Consider the following 13,040-nt stretch of genomic DNA (forward strand, 5'->3'; position numbering starts at 1 on the left):
CGCAATGTAGACAATCTATCTCAGAACTTGGGAGTCAGCTGTTTTAAGATCATTAGCTGGTAGATTCTGGAAGAAGGTTACAAATTAGAAGTTATTTTGTTTCCTTTTCCGTTAGAGTTACGATTTGCGGTTTCTGGGACTAGTGGCTACGGCCACGCTATATTGCCCAGGGCTACCAAGGCCCTGTGGGAGCCGGTTGTATTTTCTTTTATGAGTTGAGCTACTGAACCTTCTACACGGATGATGTCTGCCTGGAGTTTTTGACCAGATGTCTATCGGAAGGTAAAATGGACGAGTCTTTGGGTAGTACTATTTCTCCGACTCAAGCGCTACATTTACACTTCATTCTCTGGTCTCAGGTAGAAGGCCAGCAGCCCTTTGCCTTAACGCTTGAAGCCCGAAAAGATCCTCTCCCATTTTCTGCACAAGAACTGACAGTTTCCCTCCAAAGAATCCACGGCCAGGCACCGTCCCTGAGCATCTGATAGAGAGTAAACCCGGGGATTTGCCAAAGCCACCTGTTCACCTTGCACATTTGCCAGGCTCGCACTTAGCGAAGAAACCAGCCACACCACGGAGGCCAAACCATAACTCCCAGCAGGCCCTACGGAGAAGCGTGCCTTCTCATTGGGCAGCGGCTAGCAGCGTGCCTTTCCATTGGGCAGCGGCTCCAGCCGACGAAGCCCCCTGCGCGCAGGGCACGGCGGGAGCGGAGGCCGCGGGCTTTGCGGCCGTACTTCATCTCCCGGCGGGCCCAGCGCTGAAGGCGGTGGCGCGACGCCTTTGTGGAAGCCGGAGTCCACCGGGAGGAAGTTCCGGTCTCCGCGACGCTGGGTCCGTGGCGGCCGCTGAGGAGGAGGAGCGGGCCGCGGGGGCTACGCTGCTTTGGTAAGGGCCCAGGATAGGAGAGAGGGCGTGCCCGAGCTGCTGGGGACGGGGTGAGCGGTCCGGGCGGCTCTGGTAATCGCGGGCCCGCGCGGCCTAGAAGCCGTGACTTCGAAGACACGGGGCGGCCGCGGCCTCGATCGGTCGCGAAGACAGCGTAGCGGCTGTGTGCGGAGGGAGGCGCCGCTCGCGGCTGGAACGCCCCGGAACGGTCGCGGGCCCGGGGCGGGGCCCGAGGCGGCCGTGGAATTACCGGTCCCCCCGCGGAGAGCGGCCAGCTGTGGGGCGAGGGACGTGCGCGTGGTAGCGGTTCTGGCGCTCAGTTCTGTGGCGCTGCAGGCTGGCTTCTTGTCTTTTTCTTTGCCCTGCTGTTCGTGATCCAGTTCCGAGACATCACTAGATGCGGAGTTCTTGTGCCCTGCGAGTAACCTTGGCCGCCCACCCTGACGCCCAGACAGGAAGGTGCGAGAGCTCAGAACCTGGCCCCCGGGCCCGTAGAACCGGGAGGGCGGACTAGGGTGACTGGTGGGTTCTGTACCGTTTGGGCGAATGTAGGAGGAGAGCGATCTCTCCACATATTCGAGCTTTAGATTCCTTTTTGGCGTTGTAAATACTGTGCTTTTCTTTTAACTTTATAATTGATGTTGGGCTAATGAATTCAAGAGTGCGGCTGCGTTTCTCAATAAAAATAAACGGTTTGCTTTGTAGGGCACATAAACTGGGGATACTTTGGATTTTTGTCTTTTTTTTTTTTTACCACCCCTCTTTCACATTCTGGCATGCTTATTAAGTCCGGACTATTAAACATAAGTGAAGGAGTTTAGTAGTTTTCTTTCTTTCTTTCTTTCTTTTTTTTTATCTGCCTGATCACCCAGGTCATTTTCTGAACTCTGGATTGTGCCGCAGCTTTGTTAGTTTCCAACTTCCTGTTAATTAAATACGCCACAGTTACCAAGCTTGTGAGGATCAAAGGGAAAGGTGTGAGGTTAAGTAACAGCTAATGACAACTTGGAAAGTAACTATCAATATATATTCCCATCTTGAGGAAATGTACAGGTGAATCTTATAATACTGGACTCCAGGAAGATGAGGTAGGAGGATGTCAGGTTTGAGGCAGTCCTAAATTGCATTGAGACACTTTTTAAAAAGTTGAATCTGCCGGGCGGTGGTGGCGCACACCTTTAATCCCAGCACTCGGGAGGCAGAGGCAAGCGGATCGCTCTTAGTTCGAGGCCAGCCTGGTCTACAGAGTGAGTCCAGGACAGCCAAGGCAAACAGACAGAACAGATAGAGAAACCTTGTCTCGAAAATCAAAATAAATAAATAAATAAATAAATAAAATAAAAATAAAAAAAGAATCTGAATTTTAATTCCTTAACTAGTACGGTCATATAAATACGTATCTATATAAAAAATCTATAGTTCTACATATAGTATATGTAGTCTATATAAAATCTATAGGCTAGGTAGGACTCAGTTCTGAGCAGGCATAACACCCTTGCTGGTCATTGAATCCAGGGCTTGCTTTATACATTCTAGGCAAGTTCTCTACCACTGAGCTGCAGATACCAGCCTCTTTCCAGAATTTTGTTACCAGCTTGAGTTGTTTATTATTATTGTTGTTGTTGTTTTGTTTTTGAGACAGGGTTTCTCTTTGTACCCTTGGTTGTCCTGGACTCACTTTGTAGACCAGGGTGGCCTTGAACTTACAGCGATCCACCTGCCTCTGCTTCCCTAGTGCTGGGCTTAAAGGCCTGCTCTACCATGCCAGACTCCACCTTTTTTTTTTTTTTTTTTTTTTTGAGACAGGGTTTCTTTGTGTAGTCTTGGCTGTCCTGGACTTGCTGTGTAGACCAGGCTGGCCTCGAACTCACAGCTATCCGCCTGTCTCTGCCTCCCGAGTGCTGGGATTAAAGGCGTGCGCCACCACACCCGGCTTTTTTTTTTTTAGACAGGGTCTATCATAGCCTAGGCTGTGTTTGAACTAGAGCCTTAAAGCCTAATCGTTCCAGTTGTATTTTCCAAGCCTTACAATTGGCTGCTAACATTCCTAGCTTATTAAATAAGCTTATTAAATATAATACAGTGTTCTGCCACTGTACTGTATACCCAGCTCTTAAATTGTAATCTTCAAATAGAAATTTGCCACCCTGTTTAGATGTATAAACTGATGTTAATGACTTGATTAAAAATCAAAGTTATATAGATAAGGAAACTATTGAGAAGTTTTAATTTATTCCTTTATTTATTTGAGACAGGGTCTCACTATGCAGCCTTGGCTGGCCTGGAACTGGCTGTGTAGACCAGGCTGGTCATAACTTTCAGAGATTTGCCTGCTTCTGCCTCTAGAGTATTGGGGTTAAAGGTGCATGCCTACAAGCCTGGTCTCAGTATGTTTTATAACAATTCTGTCAGGTAGCCGGGCGTGGTGGCACACGCCTTTAATCCTAGCACTTGGGAGGCAGAGGCAGGCGGATCACTGTGAGTTCGAGGCCAGCCTGGTCTACAAGTGAGTCTAGGACAGCCAAAGCTACACAGAGAGACCCTGTCTCGCAAAAAACAAAACAAAACAATTCTATCAGGTCATGTAACTCAGTAGTAGAGTTGATAACTATAGTTTCAGAAATCAGACACTGAATCCCTGTACCCTTCCCTAACATACTGACATTGGACAAATTGTCTTCTCTCAGTTTTAGTTCTTTGTCTGAAATAAGGTTGATAAATACAGCCATTTCATGTAGGGTTGTTGTTTTGGTGAGATAGATTATTTACTGTAGTACTGGATGTTTTTTGTTTTGTTTTTTCAAGTGTCACCATTACAAGTTTGTGGTACTAGAAAAAAGAACCCACAGTACTGTGAATTTTAGGCAAGTGCTCTCCCATTGAGCTATGTCCTAGCCCTAGATTTATTATGTAATCTTCTTAGGATAGTGTCTGGTATATAGAAAGTGCTTGCTAAATATTAGCCACCACTATTGCTTTTTTATTTTCTTTTGAGATAATTTTATGTATGTAGGCTAGGCTAGTTAAACATGTAGCTCTGTGTCAGTCCCTGAGGTCAGGACAACTTGTGGGAGTTGGTTCTCATCCTACCGAGGGGATTGTGAAAATCAAACTCAGGTTGTCCAGCCTGGCAGCAGTTTACATACTGAGTCTTTTCACCAGCTCCCACTTTTTTTCTTTTCTTTTCTTTTTTTTTTTTGACTGTGTGTGTGTGTGTGTCTTATGGCTTGCTAGTTGGGCTAGGTTGCAGCCATTGAATCCCCAGGATTCTTCGGTCTTCATCTCTCCAGTGCTGAAACTACAAGTATGGACCATCACTCCCAGTTTCTTATTGTTGGTGCTGGGTATTCAACTCAGCTTTTTATGTTGCTCAGCATGCAGTTTACCAACTGAGCTACTTCCCTAATAACTTCCACCCCTTTGAGTCAGGGTCTTAATAAGTATCCTTGGCTGGCCTAGAACTCACAAAGACCCACCTGCCTCTGCCTCCCAGTGCTAGGATTTAAGGCCTGTGCCACCAAGCCTGGCAACTTGCCTTTTTTTGAGACGCAGTTTCATGTAGCCCAGGCTGGCTTAGAATTCCTACTACTAGGCTGGAGAGATGGCTCAGCAGCACTGGCTGCCCTTTCAGAGGTCCTCAGTTCAATTCCCAGCAACCACATGGTGCCTCACAACCATCTATAATGTGATCTGATGTCTAATAATAAATAAATAAATTTTGCCGGGCGTGGTGGCACACGCCTTTAATCCCAGCACTCGGGAGGCAGAGGCAGGCGGATTACTGTGAGTTCGAGGCCAGCCTGGTCTACAGAGCAAGTCTAGGACAGCCAAGGCTACACAGAGAAACCCTGTCTCAAAAATCCAAAAAATTAAAAAAAAAAAAAATAAATAAATTTTAAAAAGAGAGAATTCCTACTACTACAGACTCTGCTTCCAGTGTACTAAGGTTATAGGGTAAATCACCTCACCCTGCATTGTACTGTTAATCTTTAAAATTATACTAAATGTATCATTTTGTATACATTGTAACAAAAATTAACATTTTAAGCCATTTTAAAGTATACAATTCTGTTACATTAGTTTCATCCACATGTTGCAACCAAGAATGTCTGTTGCTAAAACTTTCAATTATCAGAAACTTACTCTACTTTCTCTATGAATTTTGTGTTTCAAGTATAAATGGAAAGATACTTGTGTTGGCTTATTTGGCTTAGTATAATAATTTTAAAGTTGATTGATTGGATAGTATGTATTAAAATTTCATTCTTTTTCTGATTGAATAGTATTCTTTTTTTTTTTCTTTTAGTTTTTCCAGACAGGGTTTCTCTGTGTAGCTTGGCTGTCCTAGACTCACTTTGTAGACCAAACTGGCCTCAAACTTGCAGCGATCCACCTGCCTCTGCCTCCTGAGTGCTGGGATTAAAGGCGTGCGTCACCATGCCTGGCTATTCTATCCTTTGAATAGAGGACTCAAAAAAAAAAAAAACCCATGTATGTCTGTGTGTGTCTTCATGTAGGTATGTGCAAGTGAGTGTAGATGCTCATGGAGTCCACTGGCATTTAACCTGGATTTATAGGCAGTTGTTAGTCACCTGCTGTGGATGCTGGTCCTGTGTAATGTAGTACTCATTCTTAACCACTGAGCCATTTCTCTAGCCCTTAACAGCAGCAGCAGCAGCAACAAAAAACATTTAACACTTGGCTGTAGTAAATAATGAAGTGACACTTGCCCTTTTCTTTTTTTCTTTTTTAAAGATTTATATGCTGGGGGTGGTAGTGCATGTCTTTAATCCCAGCACTCAGGAGGCAGAGGCTGGTGGATCTATGTGGGTTTGAGGCCAGCCTGGTCTACAAAGTGAGTCCAGGACAGCCAAGGTAACACAGAGAGACCCTGTCTTGAAAAACCAAAAATAAAAAAATAAAAAATACAAAAAATAAAGATGTATTTATTTATTATGTATACAGTATTCTGCGTGAACATATGTCTGCACACCAAAAGAGAGCACTAGATCTTATAGATGGTTGTGAGCCACCATGTGGTTGCTGGGAATTGAACTCAGGACCTCTGGAAGAACAGCCAGTGCTCTTAACCTCTGAGCCATCTCTCCAGCCCCTGGTTTTTTATTTCGAGTCAGAGTTTCTCTGTGTAGCCTTGGCTGTCCTGGACTCACTTTGTAGACCAGGTTGACTTCTGAACTCACAGTGATCCACCTGCCTCTGTCTCCCAAGTGCTGGAATTACTGGTGTGTGCCCCTGCACCCAGCTATGTACATGTATCTTTGATACCTAGTTTGGTTGTTTTTGTAATGTTCTGTCAAAACAAATCTCAGCTTTTATGCATCCCGGGCTAGGCAAGGCATCCAGCTTTATTTTAACCTTTTTTTTGTTTCTTCCCTTTTCTTTTTTGTTTTTGAATAATAAAATATCTTGGGAAGGGGAGAGTGTGAGGGTGGGACAAGGAGAGAATGGAGGGAGCTGTGATCAGGATGTAAAGTGATTAAATAAATTAAGAAAAAAATAGCTTTAACCTAAAATTGAAATGTTAAATAATTAAATGATGATTAATAATATTATTATTATCATTGGTGTTTTAAAACAAGAGTATCACTCTGTACCCCAAACTGTCCAGGAAGGAACTCAATTTTGTAGCCCGAACTAGCCCTGAATTTGTGAGCATTCCTCCTGCTTTGGTCTTCCAGCTGCTGGGAGTGCTGTTGTGAGCCACCATGCCCAACTTAAAAAAAAAAAAATTATATATATAAACTTTGTATTTTTGCGATAGGGTTTATGTAGCAGCCTGAGCCTTGAAATCACTATGTAGCCATAACTCATGACTTCTTATCTCCCCACCTCCGGATTCCAGGTTTACAACCTCTTTTGGCATGGTGATAAACACCTATGATCCCAGCACTTGGGAGGCAGAGGCAGGCAGATCACTGTGAGTTCGAGGCCAGCCTGGTCTACAAAGCATGTCCAGGATAGCCAAGGCTACACAGAGAAACTCTCTTGAAAAATAAATATAATAAAAATAAAATAAAAGTACTGTATTTCAGTTGTTGAGGAACTCAGTAGTCAAAACCATAAATCAGTGGTGGCAACACACCTTTAGCCTTGGCACTCAGGAGGCAGAGGCAGGTGAATCTCTGAGTTCGAGGCCAGCCTGGTCTGCAAAGCTAGTACAGGACAGCCAGGGCTGTTACACAGGGATTACAGGCATGCTCTACTATGCCCGGCTTGAATGCCAGTTTGTAGTAAAAGCAGGTGTGATAGTGAACATTTATAATCCCAGTGTTCAGGAGGGAAAGTGGGGGAATCAGAAGGTAATAGCTAGCCTGGGCTACAATAAGGAAGGCTATTAAAAACAAACAGTAGGGACTGGACTAGAGAGACAGTTCAGGGTTAAGAAAGTATGTACTGTTGTTACAGAGGACCTGAGTTTAGTTCCCATCACACAAAATCTCCTGTAACTCCCAACTCTAAGGGCATCCTAAGCCTTTGACTCCCATGCGTATCTGTACTTAGAAGCATATACCAACAGACACATAGTTTAAAAAAAATGTAAAGGAGAAAATAAAGAATGAAAATCAGAAGTTATCCTAGCATGAAAGAGGGTGAGGTAAGAGGATAGTGAATTCAAGTCCAGCCTGGCTATGTAGTAAGGACATGTGAAGGGGGTAAGTGAGGGAGGAAGAGTGATCGTCTGGGTACCATTATGATTCCAACCGTATAAAGGTACTGACCTGTAATGGGGAGTCTTTGTCAGTTTCCAAAAACCAGTCTTGTTACTGTTGGTGATGCTGTTTATTTTTATGACAGAGTCTATATGTGTAGCTCTGGCTGTCCTGGAACTAGCTCTGTAGAGCAGGCTGGCCTCAAACTCACAAGAGATCCATGAGCCTCTCTGCCTCCAAAGTGCTTGATTAAAGCATGTGCCGCCATGCCCAATTCAAGTCTTGGTCTTCTTTCTACTAGTGGTAAGATTATAGCCACCACACCAGGCTCTGTTGTTGTTTCTGTTGAAACAGTTTTATTGTGTAGCGCTGGCTAGCTCCAATTTATGGTAGTCCTTTTGCTTCTCTCCCCTGGGTGTTGGGATTGTGAACCATCATATCCTGGCTAACTGGAATCTAATCTAGATTCTGGGGGCGGGGCGATTAGCTAAACTGAAACTCAAGAACTGATAGAAAGGCAGTAGGAATGTACCATATTTTCCAGTGTATAAAATGATCCCCAACTTTAACTTTAACTTTTCCAGTTAAAATAAAGAGTTTGCAGCCCGAGTCTGCTGCACAGGGTGTGCGTTGGAAGGGGGGTAGTTTAAAAAAATTTTTTTTTTGTTTTTTTTTTAAAGACAGGGTCTTTCTGTGTAGTCTTTGTTGGTCTGGACTCTCCTTGTAGACCAGACTGGCCTCAGACTCACAGAGATCTCCCTACTTCTGCCTCCCGAGGGCTGAGCTTGAAGGCATGCACCACCGGCCTGGCGTGAGGGGTAGTCTTACATAGCGAGTATATTCCAAAGTTTGTAGCTTAATGTGGAGGCTTGCCCTGTCTGAGAACCAGCTGAGCCATTTCTTTCTTTCATTTTTGTTTTTTGAGACAGGGTTTTTCAGAGTGTATGCCTGGCTGTCCTGGACTTGCTTTGTAGACCAGGTTGGCCTCAAACTCAGAGATCTATCTGCCTCTGCCTCCCAAGTAATGGGATTGCAGGTGTGCGCCACTGGGAGCAACCAGCTGAGCCATTTCTAACATTAAACAATTTCTTTTTACTTGAACTTTCACAGCTCTCACTTAGATATTTTATACTGCCAGCTCCAGGATCTGCACCGACTGCAACTTCACCTGGGCATGTGTTATCTTCAGAATCCACTGTGGGCCTCTCTATTCTTTGCAGTGTGTAGAAAGTGATGGGTGTGGAGTGTGGTCAGTGAGATAGACTACTATTTATGTCTTAGGGGTTTGGTGGTTTAGAACCATTTATTTTTAGAGCTAATTAGTATTGTAGGTAGCTGAATGACTCCTTATATCCTGACCTTTGTTGTCTGCTGTTCATGTGTTAACATTTCAGGCTCCATTTACACTGTGTAATAGGCACTAGAGAGATGGCTCAGTGGTTAAGAGCACTTGCTGCCTTCCCAGGGGACCAGGTGTGGCTCCCAGGACCAGCATGGTGTCTCCAGGGGTTCTGGTGCCCTCTTTTGGTCTCCTCGTGCACAACGTGGTGCACATACATTCATGGAGGCAAATATTCATAACATGTAAAAGATAAAAAGATTTTAAACTTTGAGATTATTTTGGATTAGGAATTGTATCTTTTATGACTGCTGTTTTATTTTTACTGTTTAAAGTGTGTGTTCATATGTGCCTTAATGTTTGTGAGGAGGCCAGAATACAAATTTTGGAATCTGTTCTCTCTCTTACGATGTGGGTCCCAGGGATGATAGAACTCAGGCCACCAGGCTGTCAGCAAGTAGCAGTCATTACCCATGACCTATCTTACTGTCCCCAAGGAATTGTATTTGCTTTGGTTACTAAACTACATTTCTTTTTCTTTTTTCTGGCTTTTGGAAGGCTTCCTCTGTGTATCCCTGGCTGTCCTAGAGCTTGCTTTTATTTTTATTTATTTATTTATTTTTTGAGACAGGGTCTTTCTGTGTAGCCTTGGCTGTCCTGGACTTGCTTTGTAGACCAGGCTGGCCTCGAACTCACAGCGTGAGTTCCCAAGTGCTGGGATTAAAGGCATGTGCCACCACTGCCTGGTGAGTTTGCTCTTTAGACCATGCTGGGCTTGAATTGAGAGATTCTTCTGCCTCTCCCTCCTGAGTGCCAGAATTGAAGGCTTCTGCTACCACCGCTTGGCTTAAACTACATTTCTGTTTTCTTTTTTTGGTTTTTCAAGATACAGCTTTTTAGCCAGGTGGTGGTAGCACATGCCTTTAATCCCAGCACTGGGAGGCAGAGCCAGGGGGATCCCTGTGAGTTCAAGGCCAGCCTGGTCTACAATGCTAGTCCAGGACAGCCAAGGCTACACAGAGAAGAAATCCTGTCTCGAAAAAACAAAGACAAAACAAAAGACAGGGTTTCTCTGTGTAGCCTTGGCTGTTGTTCTGGACTAACTTTGTAGACCAGGCTGGCCTAAAACTCACAGCGATCCACCTGCCTCTGCCTCCCGAGTGCTAGGATTAAAGGTGTGACTACCACCACCCTACTTTATTTTTGTTTTCTTATCTACTCTGGTAGATAAAGGTTTGATAAATCTTTTGTGCTGTTTCTGTCAACAATGTATATCTGTGGTCAATGAGTTCTGATTTCTCCAGATTTTTTTTCCCTTAAGATTTATTTTTTATTATATATACAGTGCTCTGTCTGCATGTACACCTGCAGGCCAGAAGAGGGCACCGGATCACAGTATATAGATGGTTATAAGCCACCATATGGTTGTTGGGAATTGAACTCAGAACCTCTGGAAGAGCAGTTAGTGCTTTTAACCTCTGAGCCATCTCTCCAGCCTATCCAGATTTTAACTGATTACTTCCCTCCTTTTTGTGGTACTTGGGCCTAAAGTCTGAGTCTTATGAGTGTTAGGCACTTTCTCTGTTTATCATTGCCCTGTTTTTAATTTTTATTTATTTATAGTTAATTTTTAAATTTATATTTAATTTTATGTACAATGATGTTTTGTCTGTGTGAGGGTGTTGGATCCCTGGAAATGAGGTTATAGACAACAGTGTGCTGTCATGTGTGCTAAGAATTGAACCCAGGTCCTCTGGAAGAACAGTCAATGTTATGGTTTTTGTTTTTGTTTGCTTGTTTTTCAAGACAGGGTTTCTCTGTGTAGCCTTGGCTGTCCTGGACTCACTTTTTAGACCATGCTGGCCTTGAACTCACAGTGATCTGCCTGCCTCTGCCTCCCGAGTGCTGGGATTAAAGGCACATGCCCGGCTAGGTCATTCTTTAACCTCCTGTCTTTTATTTTTGTGAGACAGTGTCTTGAGTAACCCAGGCTGGTCTTGAACTCAGTATGTAAATGAAATTGACTTTGAACTGTTGTAATAGTCCCAAGTGCTGGGATTATAGGCCTGAGCTACCAGCCTGGCTTCTCTGTCTTCAAAACAAAACAAAATTTAAAAAAAAATTTTTTTTGGGGGGGCATCAGATTCCCACATAATTAAAATTTTATTTCTTCTTTGGTACTAAGGATTGAATGATGGACCTAATGCATAATAGGCAAGTGACGTACTACTCAGCTACGTTTTCAGCTTTCTCTCCTTTCTGGAAATCCTCTGGTTCATTTGTAGGTCTGCTTGATGATGCTTTTTCATTTGTAATATTTGTCATTCGTTTTAGTTCATGCTTTTCTTTTCCACGGCTGTAATTTTATATTGTCCTAGCTTCATGTTTTGTGACCCTTTCTTTGCTTGCTCAGTTAACTATTGTTGAAATAGTGACCTTTTCATTATAAGCAGAGCATTTTTTTTTTTTCAACACAGAGTTTTGAGACCAGGCTGGTCTTGAACTCACAGAGATCCTCCTGCCTCTGCCTCCCAAATTCTGGGATTAAGGTATGCGCCACCATGCCTGGCAGCAGAGTACTTTTTCAATCCAGAATTTTTAACTTCTCTGTACAGTTTCTCTGCTTGCTTGCTTGCTTGCACGCTCTCTTTCTCTCCCTCTCCTTCCCTTCTCTTTCTTTCTTCCTTTTTTTCCTTTCTTTCTCTGTGTAGCACTGGCTGTCCTGGAACTCACACAGACCAGGCTGGCCTTGAACTCATTGAAATCCTCCTGCCTCTGCTTCCTGAATGCTGGGATTAAAGGCATGCACCACCATGACCCGGCCCTGAAGCAGTTCTTAAAGTGTCACTTTGTGAAGAGAGCCACCTTTTTTACTTGAATTTTTGCCTTAATATATTTTGTAGTAATAGGTCCTTTTGGTGTTTTAGGATTTTCCCAATCCTGCTTTTTTGTTTGTTTTTTTGAGTTTGACACAGGGTTTGTATTCTGTAGCTCTGGCTGTCTTGGAGCTTGATTGTAAGTGAGACTAGTCTCTGCCTCCATGACAATTGGCTCTTCCTGCTTTTTGAAAGATTCTTGACCTTTAGGTCTTGGTGTTGGGAATGTTGAATCTTTACATTTCTGTTTGATTTTGCGCATTTTTGCTTGGAGTATTTTCTATAGGATTCTTTGCTGGAGCCTTTTTCTTGGTTTCTTTATCAAAATCATCTACTTGATGCTGGGCAGTGGTGGTGTCCAGTGATGAAATTCAGCTGGTCAGGCTTATGCTGAAAAGTGCTTTCACCCCGAGTCCTCTTGTCATGTCTTTTATTTATTTTCTTATGGTTACTGCTTGTTTTTTGTTTTTCTTTTTTTGTTTTTTTTTGTTTGTTTGTTTGTAGACAAGGTCTCTCTGTGTAGCCTTCCCTGGAGTTGCTTTGTAGACCAGGTTGGCCTCGAACTCACAGCCATCCCACTGCCTCTGCCTCCCGAGTGCTGGGATTAAAGGCGTATGCCACTATCCCTGGAAGTTACTGCTTGTTCCTTAGATTTTTTTTTTTAAGGAATAAGACATAGAAAACCTAATAAGAACCTTCATGTCAGCCATTTTGATAACTTGTGGATTTTTTTTTTAAATTCTCTTGACATCAAGTGTCATTTGATATGCAGAGTATTTGAAGTTTGAGAAAAGAAAAAAAATTTTTGGTTTGTTTTTTCAAGATAGGGTTTCACTGTATAGTCTTGGCTGTCCTAGACTTGCTTTGTAGACCATGTTGGTCTTTTTTTTTTTTTTTTTTTTTTTTGGTTTTTCGAGACAGAGTCTCTCTGTGTAGCCTTGGCTGTCCTGGACTCACTTTGTAGACCAGGCTGGCCTCAAACTCACAGTGATCCGCCTGCCTCTGCCTCCCAAGTGCTGGGATTAAAGGCGTGCACCACCACGCCCGGCCCGACCATGTTGGTCTTGAACTCACAGAGATCTGCCTGCCTCAGCCTCCAAGAGTGCTAGGATTACAGGTGTGACCATACCGTCCCCCACCTCCTCAGCCCCCCCCCCCAGCATAGAACACACACTTTTAATTGATTTTTTTTTTCTTTTTAAAAAAGTTCACTGGACGGTGGTGGCACACACCTTTAATCCCAATACTTGGGAGGCAGAGGCAGGT

General features: G+C 43.6%; 1 protein-coding gene across 5 annotated transcripts in view; it reads left to right on the forward strand.

Moving 5' to 3' along the window:
* The first annotated feature begins 701 nt into the window (after positions 1 to 701).
* The window catches only part of RBM6 (RNA binding motif protein 6), a 101,587-nt gene continuing 89,248 nt past the window's right edge, over positions 702 to 13,040 (forward strand). For 2 of the 5 annotated variants that reach the window (XM_084752607.1, XM_084752606.1), the window contains exon 1: positions 702 to 888. The gene's annotated coding sequence lies outside the window, so the exon portion shown is untranslated. Of the gene's footprint in view, positions 889 to 915; positions 1,348 to 13,040 lie in introns of those variants that run through there. The other 3 variants (XM_084752608.1, XM_084752609.1, XM_084752610.1) reach the window with 2 other exon arrangements.

This window comes from Acomys minous (genome assembly GCF_964271855.1).
Source record: "Acomys minous genome assembly, chromosome: 13".
NCBI classification, from domain to species: domain Eukaryota; kingdom Metazoa; phylum Chordata; class Mammalia; order Rodentia; family Muridae; genus Acomys; species Acomys minous.